At 45.4% G+C, this 20,394-nt stretch overlaps 2 long non-coding RNA genes across 4 annotated transcripts; one reads left to right on the top strand and one right to left on the bottom strand.

Moving 5' to 3' along the window:
* Positions 1-342: 342 nt before the first annotated feature.
* LOC129195182 (uncharacterized) lies at positions 343-3,818 on the bottom strand. Its single transcript, XR_008573886.1, has 3 exons — positions 3,574-3,818; positions 3,293-3,357; positions 343-1,488 (listed from the first exon to the last, which is right to left on the bottom strand). It is a non-coding gene; the product is annotated as an uncharacterized LOC129195182 (long non-coding RNA).
* A 358-nt stretch (positions 3,819-4,176) lies between these two features.
* LOC129195181 (uncharacterized) lies at positions 4,177-7,267 on the top strand. 3 transcript variants are annotated; one of them, XR_008573885.1, is made up of 4 exons: positions 4,177-4,499; positions 4,962-5,232; positions 6,290-6,427; positions 6,735-7,267. It is a non-coding gene; the product is annotated as an uncharacterized LOC129195181 (long non-coding RNA). The 3 variants fall into 3 exon arrangements; XR_008573884.1 differs by having other exon boundaries at positions 4,177-4,839; XR_008573883.1 differs by having other exon boundaries at positions 4,182-5,232.
* Positions 7,268-20,394: the final 13,127 nt, after the last annotated feature.

Here is a 20,394-nt window from a genome sequence, read left to right as displayed (position 1 = left end):
TATTTAGCCTAATCAAACCTGAATGCCTGTTTGTAATGTAAGTGAATATCTAAACAGATTATTAAATGTAACGGCAATAGCCTTTTACGAAAATCACTGGGATGATTCGAATTCTAGAAGAGAGGAAAGCAGAGAAGAGTGTTTCAGTAACGTGATCTGCCAAAAGAGGACGGAAACTCTTTAATAGCACCTTGCCAGAAACAATGCACGGCAGAGTCTGTTTTAAACAAGATGATTTTCCAGAATATTGTTACTGACTTTTTGTATAGTGTTAGTGAGTTTTGTGTACGCTAATAAAAAATGAAAGCTGCTATTAAAAACAAATCAATGGACTGTACCTGGTTTTGATCACACGAGAGCTGGCCATTTGCATCGGTATTTGCAGCATCTGTTCCAATTAAGACTTGTTTTCTAGTTTAAAGATATTAGCCCAATCACTAGTGTTCTGTTGAAAACATGAGTAGAGCATTGTTCTGGCAGAACGCAGTTAAACAGACTCCACAGACTCTATTAAACAGCTTTGCTACCCAATTAGAATGGGAAGGAGCCGGGCAGACACGCCTGTACTGTGTACCCTCTGTTCCACGTGTATTTTTATGGATTCATAGTCAATGAAAACAGTTAACGTGGAACATGTGTTAAGAAAACACAGGCTGCACGCTCTCTTAGAACACGACAAACGGCGCATCGAGCAATTTATCAAGATTTAACGGACACCAAATTTAATGATTATAACGACTGCGTGCAAAACAACGCCCAGGAACGGTGACCCGTGCTACTTGCACAGATGAAAATAGTTGTTTGAAGCTTGGCAACACAGAATCCTCAAAGCCTGACAGCACACGAGGACCATGTTCACCTTTGTTTGGGCATTGCGTTGGGTAGCTTTAGACCTCAGGCTGGTGAGCACAGCAGGTAGCGGGACTTTTCCAGGGTGTTCTGTGCTTGACAAAGCGGATATTTATTGCAAAGAGCTTGAAGGCTGATGCGGGTATATGAGAACACTCAGCAGAGGTGACTTGGTGTCAAATGGACCACAGTGCGTACGATCTGAGAGCGGAGAGTAAGAAGCAGTACGTGCTTACTCTGTTTAATTGAACAGGGATAGGGAAAGGCTGCAGGAGTGAGAAAGATTTATAAGCCATCCCGCTAAGAAATAACAGTGAGAGCGTGATGTTTATTTATGGATCACATGAAAACAAGGTTGACCTTTTTTTAAGAACTGCCCTGCTTTTGGCATGTATTACCAAGGCCTGAGATACTGCTAGCGCATTATTTCCTGATTTTTATCAGGAAAAAAATTTACATATCTGGCCCATCCTGGCACCAGAAGACACGTACAGATTTTCTGGGGTTTGCTGGTCCTTGCTTTTGGATCTGCACAGAAGCGCCTCGTTCGCTTCATCCAGACCACCTCTACAGATCTGTCCGAGATGTTGCGTTTCTGCTGAGTCAGCTGTCCCCACGTTTTTGCCTTGCTGTCCACTGCTGGGTAATAAAAAAAAGAAAGCTTGCATACAAACGACGCTGTGAAACACCCAAGGGAAACAATTCTACCTCATGCGCAGACTATTCTCCTCGTGGTATTCAGCCTCGTGCCTCTGTGCCTTCAGTGGATTTTTTTTTTTTTTTTTTTTGGTAGTTGTATATCATCTACAGTCAGTTAAAAACGGGTTACTGCAACAGCAGCGCTGTGGAAATTCCCTACAGCACCCAGGGCAGAAATCAGGGCTTTGCACAAAAGAAGCCTCAATCCCAAGAAATGAACCACGCGTCAAACAACAGAGCACGCTGGCGATATTCCTTCTCAACACGCCGCCGGGCTGCGCTCCAAGCCAGGGGAGCGGGAACGCTGCCGGCACTGCCCGCACCGCTTTGGGCTCAGTCTCCAACCCTGCCAGCTCCCTTTCCTTCACCAGAAGTTTTCGTCCACCTCGGCCTCTGCCCGACGCGCCTGCTCTCTGCTGGTGGGGGCACAGGGACCCGCGTGGATCCCGGGGACCCGCGTGGATCCCGGGGACCCGCATGGATCACCTCCGGGCGCAGCGGAACGGCTCCGCTCGCCAGCTGCTCATTGCTGGATGGAGGACCGGGCAGGCAGGTGAGGCTGCGGGGAGCAGGTCCTCGAGCGACTGCGCGACTCCTCTGACGTCATAGCGAAGCCGGCGCTTGCGGGCGCGGCGGGGATTGGATGCCTGGGCCTCGTGGGCAGCTTTAAGGCACGCGCAGGGCAACGTACCTTGTATCCCCTGCTGCCGTTTTATACGGTACCGCATACCCTGCTGCGTGTCAGAGCTCTTGCTGCTTTGACTCCAGCTAATTAGCTTTTGGAGCTTTGATGGATGGATTGATTCAGCAGTTAAACAGAGATAAATTAACTGTCTATCTAAACAGAGTTTAAGTGAGGAGGGAATTCTGATTAGAGTGTTATTTCATGCAGTACTGCTGCTCTTTCCAGCACATACCGAAACCCACGAGCGTCCCTTGCAGAGGAAGCGCACGGAGCTGAGTCCCGTGCAGACCTGCAGAGCTGGCCGGGATTTACCAAGGCTCTGCAGCACTTGGGTCGGGCTGCGCACCGTGCGCTTGGTACCACCCAACGATGCTGCGAGGATTTCTACAAGTTGAAGAACTGGTCTATGCAATTTAATTTCCTAGGACTTTCAGGAGCATCTGAAATGTATTTTATTCTGACACCCATTAAAACACCCAAAATCCAGCAAAAAGTTTGCATTTTCTATTCACTCTAAAGGACTTTTATGTTAAAATGCTTTTTTTTTTTTTTGTCCTGAAGTGAGAAATACCTATAAATTTTTTTAAAAGGTGTAATTACAGAACTAATATAAAAATCCTTAACAAGTGTGATAAAGGCTTAGAGAAAGATAGGTTTTGTTAATATTGCATGCATCATGGAAGTACCTTAATGTGCAAGTACTTTAAAAAAATAAATACACCCATCACCTAAATATGTTAAACAAATATCCATCAAGCTAGAAGAATTTCAGATTATTTGATGTAAACATTAACTTTTAAAGCTTTCCAACTGACAAAATGAAGGCAACAGAGACTGCCACTTTACTTGCATCCTCATACACTCAACAGTCCTGGAACAGAACCAATAGGGGGGAAAAAAAATCAAAACCAAGCAAATGCAATGTAAAAAATAGCGCTTAACGTTTCTGTAGATGTGGCCAATGAAAGCTGGCACAAGGATGAACTTCCCTGGATGCCTCACCTCCTCAGGAAGAGTAAGGTGCTAGCACTGGAAGGGCTGGCCAACTCCTCGACTTACCCCCAGCCAACTTTGTTGTCTCTCCACGTGGGTGCTGGAACACGGACACCCAATATTCAGGTCACCTAGCATAAAAAAGTGCCTAGTTTTACATTAAAAATGTAAAAAAGACCGATGCAGAGAGTAATCAAGCAGCCTCTAGGCAGAACAAAATAATGTTTTTTTCTGCTCTCTTCCTAAAACACTCTGACTTTTGTGAGCCATCCCATCTGTGATTCATACCCTATTGCTCAGAGGAAGCATCTCTCTCAGGCTGCATTTACTCATCTCTTTCTATTCACCTGCCTCCGGTCCAGCACAAAAGCCGCTTTCTCCAAGGGCCAGAGCGTGCCGACCTGTCTGGTTTAGTCCGCCGAGTCCTGGGTGCTGCAGTCCAGTTCCACCAAATGCTGACGGCACCTTCCCTCCCGCTCCCTGCGCCTTTCTACCCTCGCCCAGCGGAAGGCTGACGCTTGTTTGCCGTTCCGGTGATGCATCTGCTCTGTACACGACACCCGCGGCTCCGTCCTTACCACTGGTGTTCTGAAGGGAGGATGCTCAGAGGGACGAACACGCCCCCAAAAGAGAGAAACAGGTAAAAGTAAACCAGAAAGGGACATCCCTCTCTCACACAAAGGACATTTCTTTTTGTATGGGTTTTTTAACTTCAAGAACCTTAACGAAGCTCAGTCACACCAAGGAGAGCCAAGGGTACGAGATTTTTCTTTCCTGTTGAGGAGGCTGCAGATACATTAAAACTAATTACTCCTTGTTTTATGCTCCAGTAGGATGAGAAATTCCGTTTAAGTTAGGAAAGGAATTAATGCCTGCGGACAACTCCTTTTCCCGTGCGAAAAGAACGAAGCAGGCAGCATTCGGTGGCAGGGCTCTGGGGAGCGATCCCATTGCCCCGGCATCGCCGCAACATCTTACCGCGCATCGTCAGATCTCGTCGTGGCGAGGGGGCCGTGCCCCCACCGCCCACAGCAGCAGCTATTAGGCTTTTAATAAAAAGCCGAGGGCCCAGCCAGCTTGCTGGAGACAGTGGGGGATCGCAGCGTCTCTGGACGGTTCTGCAGAGCACCTGGCTAGATGAGCACAGTACCTAAAAATGCAAATCTAACAGGCTTTTAATAATAGACTCAATATTCTTTCTCTACAGGACAGAAACTACCGATGACCGGCCTTTACTGCAGAAATGCAGTATTCCAGCAATGTGCTGAAACAGGTAAAATTCAGGCAAGTAAATTCTCAGTTCGGACACAATTCCTGTCCCCGGCGTAGTCCTACAGATTTTGTATCCTGAAAAAAACCCAGGCAAACTTTGTGTACTTTCTGCACCTCGCCTACGCAGCAAGGACAGTCCTGGTTTCTGATAAAGAAAAGTGACAGAATCTTATCCCAAGGTCCTTGCGAAACAAGGAGAAAGATGGATTGGGAATCAATACGGCGACAAGACGCCGTGCCCAGTGGGCGGCTGATGCTGTAGAAGCAGTGCCCCGTTCTGGCGACGGGCAGCACGGCATCCAACGCGGCGACCTGCGTGGCACCTCCTCGGCTGGCTTTCGGTGGGGTTTTCCACGCGCCTGGAGCTTGCAAAACATCACAGAATTTCCCGCAAAGCACGCTTTAAAAGAGAAAAAACCGAGTTGTGTCACTTGCTCTTTTTTTTTGTTTGCTCTTGCAATAGAAACCAGCACAGCGTTAATCATTTCAGTAGCCGCCTCAGCCGCAGCACTTGGACAAAGATTGTCTGTTACCAGTTGACTGGGATTCGCGTGGAAATGCTAGAGAGGACTTGCGTTACCTCTGTCTCCTGCCACTGCACCACACGCGCGTGCACGTGCAAGGCGCGGCGCCCAGTGACTGCAATCACATCCTGCGGCTCCATAAACCTCCTCGCCAGCACGGGCAGGTCTGCGCATCGGGTCCAGCGCTGCCAAATGGAATCACTTTCATTGGTAAGGAGATTTGAAAGAGATGGTTTGAGTTTGCAAAGTACTTCCAAACTCCGAGTGAGAATTACTGTTATTATTAATGGGATATTTTAGCCCATCTGGGTAAACTGTGCAAACAGCAGCAATACTACCCGGGGCTTCTCATGTTTATGCACTTCAAGCAGATCGCTTTACTCTCTGTAAGCAAGTAAGTTTGTCTTTATATCACATTTGACTTTTTTTTTGTCTTTCCAAAGCTGTTTAGCCTTTTGTTATTATTTAACTGTTTATTTCTTTAACAGCTCGTTATTTTCAGTGGGCTCCTGTGTCTCATTACGCACGGTTCAGTCTGAAGAGGAAATTTGTCCTTTAATACAGGTTTATTCCGCCTAAAAACATACTCATAAGTGTTTCCCACTCTGCTGATGGTCATCTATATAAAGTCTATTCTGTGCTTTACGTTAGAATCCTTTTGTATGAAATGTTTTACTTGCTTGAAGCGAACTGGAGAAAGTCACAAATATCTCCACAAAATACTCTTGATCTGTTCTAATTTAACCTGTGTGCAAGAATTTTCATTCAATAAGACTAGCTTGGGGAAAAAACATTCTTTCATCGCTTATATTGCTAGTGTTATTCCTACAGAACAGAGGAACTCTATCTGCATCACAAAATTTAATCACCTTCCCAGGTCTCAAGAGACTCCAAGACAAATGGTCATAGAATAAAAAGCAGAGGAGGTTAGTACAGACGGACAGCACGCAGATAGATCTGAAATTTCAGCTGCACATGTGCACCACAGAAATCTTCTGGCATTCGCAAAATGATGCAAAAAAGCTTATGGAAACAGACTTTTCTTGTGGCAGCTTCATTACTGCATCGTCCAGTCTGAGCAGAAATCAGCTGGAACATATATTATTTGGGTTCTTTCTGCTTTTTCTTTGGCCTAGAGACAGGCACCGCACAGATGCTCTCTGATGTCTCCTCCCATATCCCCGGGTTTGACTCTGGGGTCATTTAACTCAGGAAGGAAAGTTTGGCGGGACCAGTTTTTCAGAACGTGCTGATCTCTTTCCTGCAGGTTCTTGCACTTCCAACATGCTTGAATCAGAGCTGCTCTTTGGTTACGTGTGGCACGAGGGACGTGAATCACCTCTGTGCTCAGCCACAGGCAGCGTGGTGCTACAGAGATTAATTCTCAATCCGGTCCGTGAGAGAGGTACGTCCTGTGATCCATCCCTGCCTCAGTTTCTCTATAAAACGGTGAGTGAAGCTGCAAAGACGGTAACTGTATTCAAGGAACAGCCTTCCGACGAGACACTTACAGGAAGGGATGCGATTTCATCAGTTCGGTAAACGCAGGTGAGGTAGCACGCCGTGAACCTGTGCCGACGCACAGCGCCTCCGGCACAACACAGTTCAGAGGGCACTTAAAAAAAAAAAAAGGCAGAAAAACTGGAGAAGATGCAACTAAAGCTGTGAGAGGGGAATCCTCGCTTCTGCCTGACACTCTGCTTCCCTTCCAGGTACCCAAAGACTGACGTCCCGCCTGCCTGGCCCCGGGGGACAGACACCTGCCCAACACGTCGTCCCAAGAGCAGGGCAGCTCCGCTCCTAGCGCGCTCCACCAGCCAGGAACGAAGCTCCGGTGTAGAATTTAAATAACCTTCCGGCCCGGAGGTGAGAGTGCTGCCAGCAGAGCCCAGGTACCGCCGCACCAGAACTCACGTTTCTTGAGACAGACACCATGGACGTGACGCATCGCAGGGTGCAGCGGGCGAGGCCAATACCGACCTGTACAGCAGCGTGCAAAGGAATCCATCACCCTGCCCGTCTCTTGCGTGTAAAGGCGTAACGTTCATCCTCGTCTTCGGCAGCCTGACGACTTCACTACGCACAGAACCGTTCACGAGCACGAGCATAACGAGTGTGTTAACTTATTCAGCGCCGATATCATCTGGTTTAAGTTAGGAATAAAGACACGCACCTAAAGCAAAGCGGAAGCATCTGACAAATTTATGTATCGCATCACGGGTGTTTCTTTTCAGAACAAGTTATTAAAAAACTAAAATTCACAGGCCCTTTTTTCTTTGCCTCCCTGTAACAAACCCCAAGACCTTCAGGTTTAGTTTGCTCCTGGAGTCACTCAGATTAACGCGTTGGCGTAGGGCTCCAACGTTCGGGCTCTCCGAGGCAGAGGCGCAACAGCGCGCGCCTTTTTCAACGAACACTGAAGTTACCTACGCGCGCAGTAATCCCCGCACTTTTAGGAAGCTGAGACTTTGAGGGACCGAGAGACGATAGCTCCGTGCGGGGCTCTTGCTGGCAGAAATCGATATTCAGTAGGAAGCGACGCTTTTTTCTACGGCCGTGCCACTACAGCCACAGCCAACGTCCCGCCGCGTCGGTGGCGATGCGCGCTTTGCTTTTACCCAACCTCTCTCCTTTCGCGAAGGGTTCCCACAGGTGCGGGGCGTTTGGTACACGCCGCTGATTAAAATAACAGCTCAGCCAAGACGTTCTTTTCAAAAGAAAACTGGTTAAAAAAGAAAAAAACAGTACTCAAAGGGTTTGGGAAGCTGATTTTCAGCCCAAACAAATTAGAGAGAGAAAGGGGGCCTGGGGAGGGCAAGAGGGAGGGGGAAAAAAAAAAGCCAAGCTCTGGAACCACTGAATTACCCTTAATTCTAGGAGCCTGGCCAATACAGCGTACGAATGATTGCACAGACAGTTCCAAAAATGACACATACGCTCTCTGCCTGGCTCGCTTGTGGCAAACCCGCAGCAATGAGTTCTTTTTTTTTTTTAATGCCCCGGAATTCCCATGAAAGCAGCGAAAGGAGCCAAAGCAAGAGGAGCTAAGATGGTCAAACATTGCAGTAGCGCCCTATATTTAAACACTTCTGCAAGCCCTTCAGTTACCAACTGTGCTTTCGGCCAGACGCAGCCCTTTGCCCAATACCTTCTTTCAAAATAGCAGCCCAGAAAAGGCTATGACCTGTCAGTCCCACTAACCCCCTTTTTTTTTCTTTAAAAAAAAAAAAAAAAAAAATCCTAACATATCTTTCCAGATATTCAGCCTCTTACAAAGGAGGTAAGTCTCTCTCTGGTGTTTTTTTTGAAGAAAAATGTGGCATGCACCTATTTTGTTTCATTCTGTGCCAGGACCTATAAAGTTACTGTGGGCTGCAACTCCTGCCAAGTTCTAAAGGTGACAGGGCAATGGGCACCCAAAGGACGCTTCTATCAATGCCCTTTTATTTTCCTCTCTTTCCCCTTCCACCGAACTTTTTTTTTCTAATAGAATTACTCTTATCTGCAAGTGATTTAAACTCTAAGGTTTACAGAAGATTTAAAGAGTGCGAACACAGTTGGAATGTTTTAAACTAACAGTACAAGTTGCATTTTAAGAAAATAATTAACTCCCAGGGGAGGTGCGGTTCTTGGAGTAATGACAGATTCAAGGCTGGCTTTCCCTATATGGAGTTTCCAAATAATAAAATATCTTCGGTTCCCTACTGGTGTCAGATGAGAACCTGTTAGTGTGCTAGTTGCTAGTGGACTGTCATAGGTTTGGGGGTTTTTTTGTTGGGTTTTTTTTTTTTTTTTCAGTGGGCCCATTAGCATTTTAAAGACACAGCACACAGTAGGTAATCTTGCATGCAAAGCTTTAGCACAAAACAGCGTAATTGCACTGAGTTTATGTGCTTGCAACCTTTCCCCATCCTTTCTTCTTGCGGAAAAAAAGAAGAAAAAAACCCCAAACCCCTTCTTTTTTTGCAGTCCTGGGTTCTTAATGTCTCTGTTCTTGCTGAGGACTGCTCGCAGCCGCAGAGGAGACCGGCGCACGGCACCCAGCTCGGTCTGACGCGCAACCTCGGGTGCCCAGCGGCAGCGCAGCCACCTGACGCGCTGCGGGAACGGGCGCAAACCCTCCAGCTAAGGCGGGGGTTACAGCCAGGGCCTGGGTGGGCAGCACCGGGCTGTCAGCATTAGACCCTTTGGCCAGAATATTGTTGCTTGACCAGTCACTAGACGTCTTTGGGGCCCAACCCCAACGCTTTTGCTCTGGCATCGTACAAACCCCCCAAACTTTCGGCCTTTAAGGTGAAATACAAGTATTACTCTGTGAATACCTAATAATATCCTATACTGAAACCTAATAATATGCTTTAATCCTTTGACCACGCAAACCCTGGCACTTTGATTGGATGAACGTTCACCTGAGCTTTGGGGGTTGGACGAAGGGGATGGACCAGCCAGCTCATGGAAACAGAACGTACCGGGGGGCTGTAACGCACCCAGCAGGTTCGGGGGACAGAGGAATGCTTTTGACCTTTGTTCTGTTTTCAATTAGTAGTTGTGTTACAAGTATCTGTCAAGTAGCTTGTCTAAAGAAGGGTCAGAAGATGGATCTGAATGATGGACCCTGTGATGCAAACCACATTTAGCAAGATATTCTCAGAAAAAGGGGCAAAATGGAAAGGCAGGCAGCACTGCTGTTCTTCGTCTCGTATGAGGTCCAGTATTGCATATTAAAACTTTTTTTTAAAAGGTGACAGCTCATTATTGGAGGAAAGCGGGATTCAAGCTGAATATACTGTCTTTTGCTGATGTGGACAGCAGAAATCATGTGGATGTAATCTCAAATTCTCTTCCATCCAGGAGATAGGGCTGTCACCTCTTTCACTGCTTGGGAATTATCCCCATAACTTAGAACAGCTCCTCGGGCCTCATCCCGTGAAAGAGGTCTGAATCCTCATACATGTTACTGGAAAGCCCACATGGCTGATGAGCTACAGTCCTTCACAGGCTGAGTAGTATCTACACAAACTTTATATATATATATTATACACATGAGATTCTCAACTGGAATGCATTGAACCTTTTTCTATGATATATACAAGTTATATCTCATGTCATGTATGCTCATGTCATTTATTTTGCCCAACAAAAAAATATCAGATGGTCATATTCTATGATTCAAATGTGCATTTCGTAGTTTCATAGTATTTTGTTACTACATTCATAAAATACAACAGCAGTAGTATGTCTAACTCACGACTTAGGTTAAGAGAGCCACCTGGATTGATGAGTACCAGCTCCATGCAAGTTCTGCACAGCTAGCCTACTAAAGTTTAAGGCTCCAGCAACACACAGACGCATGCCTGTTCTCAAATACACTCTTCAGCCTCTCAGGGATAGCGCTTTCCGCAGATTTAATTACTTGCAAAACCTTTGGTCATTAACACCCAACCTAAATTCTATTGCAGGTCACAGGCTATTAAAAAAATAAAGTGTCCATGCTCCCTAAACAATGATTTGTTTAACTGTATCTTTGATTACATCTGAAGCCACAACAACATGGGAATCCTATTGCTAACACTCTATCATTCTATCTGCTAGACACAGCGACGAGGTAATTATTTCTTCCCAAGTTTTTGCATGGCACTTCATGATACAGTTGTTAGCCATCCCTCAGGCCGCCGAATTTCAGCGTCTGTGTATATACGGGCCAAAACATCCAGCCACCACAATGAAATGTATCCCCCTGATTTGCTAAGGCCAGCACACCACTGAAGCCCCGCTCAAAGACGGTGAGGATTACTTTCAGAGAAGGTTTCATATTGGTCTGCTGTACGAGGCAGGACTTCAGCCGGCCAGAACTAACTCCTGCTGAATACCAAGCCATCGGAGAAAAGACAACGCGAGCCACGTTCACCCTTATTAAGTATCAGCACCGCAGACCTTAACGAGGCACCCGTGCTCTCTGCAAGTCTGTCTGAAAGCTTTTGCATCAGCCTGTTATGGGAGTCCCTGTTGGTGGCGTGGCTACAGGTGCACAGCACAAACTCCATGGGTGGAGGAAGTCCTTCGTTACCTTCCTTTTGTCTTGGTCTGGAACGGGCTCCGCTGGGGACACCGCGCAGCTGCTGCTCCTATATTGTCTACAGCTCCTTTGCGTAGCCTGGCTCAAGGCAACATAAGACCCAGGTCTGGCTCTCCTGGAACAGAGCTGGCTGGAGAATGACACATAACTAAATCTGAACGCATGTACTCACAAGGGGAGAGCCCTCTCGGGCTGCCTGCAGTAGGGATATTTTATTGCTTTCATAATATTTTCCGGGCTTTGAAACACAAACCACATGTTTAATATTTTTTCAAAATTTACACATTGCACTTGCTGGGTAGTGTTCATTCTAGCACCCACAGCCCCAGACCTTTCTCAAAAACAAAGAGAGGGAGGAGAAAGAAACCTTCCCAAACCCGCTGTCGTAGCTCTTGGGCAGCCCTGCTGCTGAAGTCCAGGATCACTGGGTGCGCTCCTCGCCTACTTTGATTTTACAGGGCAATAAAAAGTTAATTTGGATGATCTTGTCATCAAGGAAATCATTAACATCCAAACAAAGGATAGAAGCTTGACAGCTTGCTGACTGGGGAAGGGGAGAAAGTAAACAGTTAGAAACGCTCTAAGCCAAGTTCACCTGGGGTGTAAAACCGTTAAAATCAGCTCAGTTCCACCACAGTTCGGTTTGGCCAGATGCAGAAGGGACTGTGAAGCTCCAGGAGCAAGGACGGCCTGTTGCCTAGCTGTACCGCTTCTGGTGCGGCAGGGCCCTGACACTTGCCGCCAGAACGCAAGAGTCCTTCTCCTGTATTCGGAAGAAGGGATTTAGAGTCAATAAGTAATTACTCACTCCTGGTGACGTAGCAAGAATTGTTCTACTCCACTCTTCACGTCCTATAGAAACCATATTACGTGCATACGTATTGCGTAATACATCATATTGCACGTGGCCATTGTGACTGACCTGCAGGTGGATCACTGTAGTATTCGACTCCAGCTCATCTTCAGCTTCTTCAAGCTAATAATGAGTTAGTTCATTCGCTTTTATTCTCAGCTTTCTCGATCTCTGGGCCAGTTACTCCATTGCTTTTAAACTATAATTACTACGTCTCCTTCAGGACTTTCGATTCACTGGCACGTCCTATTTTGTCACAACGCTGCCCTGCAAATCATCTCATCGCTTGTATTTGGGAGACAGAAAAAAAAAGTTATTTGGGGTTTGCTTTTTTTGCATACATATCCACTGTGAACAGTTAAGGTCTTACCTGCTTTGCTCCGGTTACTAAGCTGTTAATTATGCTGCGATGTCATGGTTTTAAGTTTCCAATCAGATTAGCCTAAGTGAGAGAGCTCGATACTTTTCAGATTCATTGCTAGCTCTTGCATTTGCAGCATTTATTACTTTGGGGGGAGAGAAACCACGTTCTAGCTGGCAGTGAGGGGCGAGGGCAGCCTTGGCCCCAGAGCAGACATCTCTCTTGCTCCCCCCCCCGAAGATATTCCAAGCTGCTGGAATGCAAGCCGGAGAATTCACAAAATAGTTGCGTTTGCTAGGTGTTGGGCTGGTGAATTCCTAGCTGCCATGACCACACAAAGCTACGCTTGGCAGGCAGCTTACCCCATAAAAATCTTTAAAAGGGACGTTTTCACAAAGGTGGAATAACGGTGAAGGTGGGTTATTTTCAGTTAACATGGCATTTCAGAGAAATACTGTAAGCTCTAAGCTTCTGGCCACCTAAGCTACCTGGGAGGACTGAACGGGGCAGGGGTCAGCGAACGTGAAGATGTTTAGATGATTATTAGCTGCAGTCCACAGCTGTCTCCCACGTACGGTGCTCTGAGCCTTCTTTGAAGAACCTCTAGCAGATATTTGAGAAGTTACGATCGCATGCATCCTTTTCTCCTGCAAACTCAAGCTATTGATCACTCCAAAATTAAGCGGAGGCTAAAGGTAAATATGCAAAACACGCATCAGCACAGAAAGTTTTCTGTTCTGCTTTTGAGGGCTGCAGATAAGCTGGAATCTACAGCTGCCATGTATGCTTATGTCATACAAAGCATGGGTTTCATCACAGTGAGGATATTCACTGAAATACAGTCACTCGTCTTTTGCAAAGAATGCATTCTTAACTAAAAATTGGGAAGTCGATGAAAAATATGTTTTTTACTTATTTACAAGTTTAAGTGTGGGTTTTTTTAGCAGCAGATAGAATCTGGAATTTATTAGACAAATCCTCTGTTTCCTATCCTCAGAGGAGAGAATTCTCTGAAACCAAACCTTCCTCTACACCACTACCAGCTCCTCTTAGTGACTGAGGCGTTGAGGCAAGCCTCTAAACTTTTGAATATTGCTCCAGAAGATAATGGGAAGATTCTCAAATTTTTAAAGCTATTCATTTAAAACTAAATGCGAGGATTTTCAAAAGCAACCAGGAGCCTAGCTCTCCTTGGAACCCCTTGTATCATCCCTTCAGGAAAATTGTGTTTACTGGATGTTATGGGTGTTGCAAAAACAAAGAAATTATCCTGTGCCTTGGGGACAATCACAGCCAATTGTGCTCATATTCACATTCAATTTGCTGCCAAGCAATTTACAGATCAGTTGGATCTACACATGGAAGAAGGTCTGTTTGTAAATCATGTCCTATAAGTGAAGACCAATTCCCTCATGTGAAATCAATGGGAATTAGACACCCAAGTGCTTTTGAAAATCCTGTTAAGTAGCTATTGCATCTGTAGGTTCCCTTTAAAATCTATCGCTCTCCACTTGAGTCTAATGGGTGTTGAATCAAGCCCTTGATGCTTTCTGACTTTTCCCTCACTTCTTCCATCTTGTCAGTACCCACACGTCAGGATCCAGGATTCACAGTCCAAAGAAAATACAGATCCTTGCCGTAACAGTCGCGGTGCTTTTCTGCGGAGGCACGGTGGGAACGCTCCCGAAACTTTGCACCTAGTCCAAGAAGGGCAGCGAGTCACCTAGCCCCTCCTTGCCACTTTTTTACTGATGCTGAATAAGAATGCCACGTTTTTATTGTAGAAATGCTGATATTAGATATTTAATGATCACACAAAATGTTATTGGGGAGTTATGTCTGTCATTACACATTTTAACAAGCTTATTCTCCGTGAAGGAGCTCCGTGTCCCCCAGGCAAGATACAGCCCACACTGCGCTGTGTGTTGCTTTGATTAGGACTAATTTTAATGGAATGGCAGGTTAAAAATGCACATAAAACTCACACAAACGGCCTACATTTGTGTATCAGGGCTACTCTAACACAGCGCTTTTGCAGCCACCTCTCTTCATTCTCATTTCCTTGCAAGAAAAACAGAGGAGCTGGCACATTCGTTCCAAGTCCTGTCGTGTTGCAGCATCACCAAAATACTGCAATTGTTGTCAAAGGCGTACTTAGATCTCTGCAACAGTGAGACCTTTCCCTGACAGATGAACAGCATCATCTAGGGGCCAGAGATCAGCACTAGGAATCACACATACGTGACCAAAGAGGCTTGTGGAGATCTATAAAGAGCTGCTCCTGACCATGACAGTCCGTCACGCCAGAGGCCCGCTGCTTTATCCTTACTCGAAGCAACACACCGTGTGATACCTTACGTCAAGAAAACAAAATGCAATTAGGCTGGTTCATTATTACAAGTCATCTTTACTTTGGTGATTTTCCAGCAGGGTGCTGGACACCCGTCTACAAGAAGGCCAGAAGGAGGATCTGGGCAACTACAGCAAAGCCTTTGACACCACGGCATTGTCCTGGGGAAACCGGCTGCTCGCGGCTTGGACGGGTGTACTCCTTGCTGGGTGATACTGGCTGGATGGCTGGGCCCAAAGAGTCGTGGTGAATGGAGTTAACTCCAGTTGGCGGCCAGTCACAAGTGGTGTTCCCCAGGGCTCAGTACTGGGGCCAACAGCATCCTGGCTGGTATCAGAAATGGTGTGGCCAGCAGGACCAGGGCAGCGATCAACCCCATCTGCTTGGCACTGGTGAGGCTGCACCTCGAGTACTGTGCTCAGTTTGGGGCCCTTCACTACAAGACAGACATTGAGGTGCTGGAGCGTGTCCAAAGCAGCTGGTGAAGGGTCTAGAGGACAAATCTTATGAGGAGCAGCTGAGGAAACTGGAGTTCTTTAGCCTGGAGAAAGGGAGACCTTATCACTCTCTACAACTACCTCAAAGGAGGTTGTAGTGAGGTGGGTGTTGGTCTCTTCTCCCAAGTAGCAAGCGATAGGACAAGAGGAAACGGCCTCAAGTTGCACTGGGGAGGTTTAGATTGGAGATTAGGAAAAATTTCTTCACCAAAAGGGTTGTCAAGCACTGGAACAAGGAAGTTGTTGAGTCACCATCCCTAGAGGTATTTAAAAGATGCGTAGATGTGGTGCTTAGGGCCATGTTTTAGTGGTGGACTTGGCAGTGCTGGGTTAACAGTTGAACTTGATGATCCTAAATGTCTTTGCCAGCCTAAACGATTCTGCCTCAGACCAGAGAAAGCAACCCAGAGTGCCTTTGCCCTCTGAGCTGGCGGGATGCACAACAGCCTTGTTCAGAGGTTACACAGTCACAATAACCTCATTACAGAACTTGCTTAAAAAGCCTCCAGAGAGCTGCTTAATATGACTACAAGACGTTCAACGGGAGCTGGCTTACCCCACGCCTGCCCAGCCCGCGTGCCACTAGCCCTTCTGCTGCAAGGTTCCCATCTAAATCACCAAGCAAGGCACAGTCGGGGAGAAAAGGTCTTCACAGTAGTAAATATAATCCACACACACAGAGAAATCAGTAGAAAAAATTCCCCCACCGATGTCAGTAGCGTCAAATCTGGCTCAGTACACGAGGCAGAGCACGTTATGGCCACCGGCTCTCCCAGCAGTAGACCCACTGCTAGTTTGCATATTTAAATTGCTGCCTCCTGCAAGCTACGGTTTGACTCTTAAATCAACAGATTTCCGTAAGGATGTAAAACATCTTTATAACAATGATGATTCTAAACCACATTATGTCCAGAGGGAAGTGATATTCACTGGGTGAATGAAAATTGTAAAAACAAATAAATAAATGATCCCATCCCCAGGGGACAATTACAGTCAATTGCTCTTGTACTCGCATCCAATTTGCTGCCAAGAAATTTAGACTATCGGGATTTACACATGGAAGAATCCCTGTGAGGCAAGAATGTCCTAAATGACGGCCAATTTTCTTATATGAAATTATGATTTGTAACTGAAATTCTCTGACCCTGGCTGTGCAGCAGAGATCAGTCTGAGACCGAGAACTCGATGCAAACTTCTAATTACAAACATCCTATTGTCACAGCCACGTAACAGCGCTAGCTATTTTTTTTGCCGTCATCAATTTAAGATACTACGTTAGTGCTTTTATCACAAGAATATAACGAACAATGATTTCTTGTCTTGTAAGAGTAGGGACAAAGGAGCTATTTGCATTTTGCTGGGTAGGTGAACGTTCACACTTTTGGAGAACAAAAGCCTAAAAGGAACTTGGCACTCATTACTTCGGATACAGCTTTAAGTGGCAGGGGTAAAGACTGGAGCATGTTTAACATTTAGCAGATGAAGCAGATGCACATCCCACGTGGGATGCAGGACTCAAACGAGCCCGGTTAATTGATGCGTCTTGTACTGCGCCTTCCGAACAATACACAAACTGAGCCTCCAGCCAAACCAGCCTATTCCAATAGTTACTCTCAGGGACGTAAAAATAAGCACATTCTGCAAGACGCTCTCAGCTGGAAGCCAAAAGGCAAGAAATCACACGGAGAAGGGCCCTAGACTCATGCTTAAAGCCAAGCCTAAGCGTAAATGCTTTGTTGAACTGGGGGCCAGCAGAAAAGCTGCTGTGAGGTAAATGTCGGTCAGGTTCTGCCTCACGGATTTCCAACTTGCATCGCTTGGCCGCTCAGCGGCTCAGGTCGGCGCTTCAGCTACTCCGGGAGGGCAACTCCAGACTGGAAAGACGTACTGGCACAAAGGAAAAAGAAACAGAAGAGTGTTCGACATACGTAAACCCACTCCGATAGAAAACAAATGACTGATGAAATAACGGGGGTCCCGACAGTCCACGTTCTCAAATGGGGAGTTTGGGGCAATCCCTGGTTATTATTTTCACAATACCTTGCATTCATTACTTTATTTAAAAATGGTGTACTGTGTCTGGAAAACAGGAAGTAAGCCATAAATCTCTAGTTTAAAAGCCATCTGAAGCCTGTGGACCAGATATGTTCTCAATCAGTAGTCAGGCAGTAAATAAACATTTATATACAGCAACTGCTCTCAACCAGCCTGACCTCCGGCTATTACAGGGCACATAAAGAGGAAATTTGTTTAGTCCCGTAAAAGCCCAGGCAATATATCAATAGATTATTAAAAATGGAAACAATGTAGGCTAATGGATTATATTGATTTTAATAAACATAAGTATATGGGATTCAAAGATAAGAGTCAGATACGACATCCTTCCAAGCTCACCTTTAGGGATATCTCCTAAAATTAGCAAAACGAGATCTGTCAAGAATATCAGTGACTACAATTTTTTGCTTTGCAAATTGACGTGTTTTTGGCTGAAGGACTTACATCGGAGGGTTTGCATTTTTATTTCTGCCTGTGAACCATGAACGCAGCCAAAAAATAAACCTTGTCCATCTCTTAATGTTGCAGCACAGAAAAACAAACTTGAGGCAACTGCAGGCTGTCCTCAGGCACGCTAGATGAAAGTACGCAGATGCTACCGGGCTAGGATTTTTTTTTTTTTTTAGGAGGATTGCTTACTCTTACTGCAGCTACCATTGGTGGTGGCAGATTCTGAATCCTAAATCTCTTCTGCTTCGGAAGCCTGGCGGGATGCTCAGGTCCTCCAGCGACTCCCAAGCCTGAAACCAGCCAAGGACATTTGGGCGCCAAAGCCCACCATCCTGCCGGTCAGTCCGATTCTATAACACGTCTATCTTTGAAATAGGTGGCCCATGCCCTGAGCACGGGGATGACCGTCAGAATCCTCTGATATTTGTCCACTGCTAGAGAGTGTGTTTTCCCCCTGCTGAGCTCCCTCCAGTTTGCCCACCAGGGCTGCTCCCCTCGGATTTGACCTGGGGGTTCAGCAGTCGGCGTTGTTTTGAGAAACGACGCTTGTTTTTAGCTTTAGGTGAATGTTTGGGGAAGAATTAAATTCGCCAGCCAGGCGTTCTCGGGGATAAGGGACCAGAGAGGCTTGCCACAAAAACAGGCAGAGACAGCCCTGCAGATCAAATCGCATTAGTAACTGTGACATAACTGGTTCTGGGATGAAGGGAGCTATGAAATCTATTAACATACTCCAAATGTCAGGGTAGGGAAACCGTGTGTTCTGTACGACAATTGGGTCAATGTGATTACAAGTTTAATCTACCTCAGCAATTGTAACCCGACTAAATTAAAGCAGCCCTAAAAAGAATGCTAAAGAATGGAACCATGGACAAAAACCTAAGCTGTTTTTCCATGCGGAAGAAAAATTTTCCATCAGCAAGGCATAAGCATGTACACCCGAATTATTTAACAGTTCGGAAGCCCTACATTCACGCTTCCCTTAAAGATCGTACAAAGCAAATTCAAGTCCCTAATTATGAACATCCTTAAAACTTGGAGTAACTCAGCTGTAACCTTTGTGGAAGGTTAGGGCACCTTCCTAATTTATAGTAACACGTGTCATGCATTTTATCATACCAATCAAGTGCCACTTGAAAGCAAATAAATGCAGGGCTAACCTCAAACACTTTAGAGTTTGGATGCATAACCAGAAGTTGAATACGTATGAGAGCGCCATCCGAACTGCCCAAGTTTGTTGGCATCACAAAGAATAGTTATAAGAAATAATTCATCTTGCTGCCTACAACTAAAAAAAAAAAAAAAAAAAGAAAAGAAAGGAGCAAGCCAAAATGAGTTCCTTTCATTAAACTGCTAGAGATGATCAGAAAGCTGTCCAGAGGACAGATGAGAACTGCTGGCTGCCTCCGTGCGTCACTGGCTTTCCACTCCTTCCCTTGCAAAAGGGGGGATTAAAAGCGGGTGAGCATAGGTGAGCACCCATTTACTCAAAAGCTCTGGGTTGCCCCCACAAACAAAATTCTGTTGTTTTGGGTTTTTTTTCCTGATTACAAACCAAAGGCTGAAGTCTTTATTTAGTGTCAATTGTTTTCTAAAGAATAAAAGACTAAACTTACAGTAAATTTCTACCAGTGCTCATTAGCTCCCAACAGTAGAAATAACACCCTTGCAAAATCCTGAATACCTCACAAATTACAGTAATCTGCAATTATAAACTACAGTGTTAATGAGGTTTGATTGCCTGTTATTTGTGATGCCACCTATAAATGCCACTTACATTTTACAGCATATTGAAGTTAACAATCTGTTTTGAGAAGATCACTAATAGTCAAATGGACTTTTATGAACACTTTTTGTGATTTCAATTTGTTACCTAGAAACCAAACGTGGCCACAAAGCATTTATCCTCACCCCAGACCCGCATCCATTTGATTCTTCCCGTCACTATGATTTCCCTTCAGTACTGATACTGATCTTTATGCAGGAGGGCCGGTTTTCTTAATTAAAGAGAGTAGCATCTGAATTTTTATGCTTGACCTTTAATCAACTGTATTTTGGTAAGTCTCTAAGAGGACTAATTGTGTCATTCATATACTTAAGGGATAATGTGCCTTGCAGAGCGGTGCAGAAGGCAATAAACAGCTTTTACAAGAGATTAAACGCCCAAGCACAGCTAAAGCATTTAGATAACTGCAAAAGCCATTTATTGACACTGCTCTGATGCCAAAAAAACCCACTTGTCTTATACAGTTCTACCCATAAAAAAGCAGCAAAACCCAGTCATACCCATTGCTTTTTTCCCTTCCTAAGAGTTCTCTGGGCTGTTGTCCCAGAGATATTTCTTCAGAAGGTCTAAGTAACTTTTGGGGTAGCTTGCTTAAGAAAGAGAACAAAAGACAAGCTCTACGGACGACTGAAAGATGTGTTATTTTCAGAGAGCGGATTCAATTTCCGTAACAGGGGAAACCTTGGGCCGATTGACTTGAATTTAACCTGGATTTGTGCTTTTTTTTTCTCAGTAGTAGCACTGATACAATCAATCGGAACAGACCTGGAATGTACACACCAACAAGTGAAAGCAATATTTGGGGTGCTTGGGGAACCAATGAACCAAACTGTACGGGCTTCTTCGGAGACATGTAGTATTCAAAAATACAGTCGGCAAAATATGATGATGAGCTGCTGTAGAAAGGAGGACATGAAATACTAGAAAAAATAAAAGTTGAATTA

This window comes from Grus americana, chromosome 21, assembly GCF_028858705.1.
Source record: "Grus americana isolate bGruAme1 chromosome 21, bGruAme1.mat, whole genome shotgun sequence".
Classification (NCBI taxonomy): domain Eukaryota; kingdom Metazoa; phylum Chordata; class Aves; order Gruiformes; family Gruidae; genus Grus; species Grus americana.
This window is presented reverse-complemented; position numbering and strand designations above follow the sequence as displayed.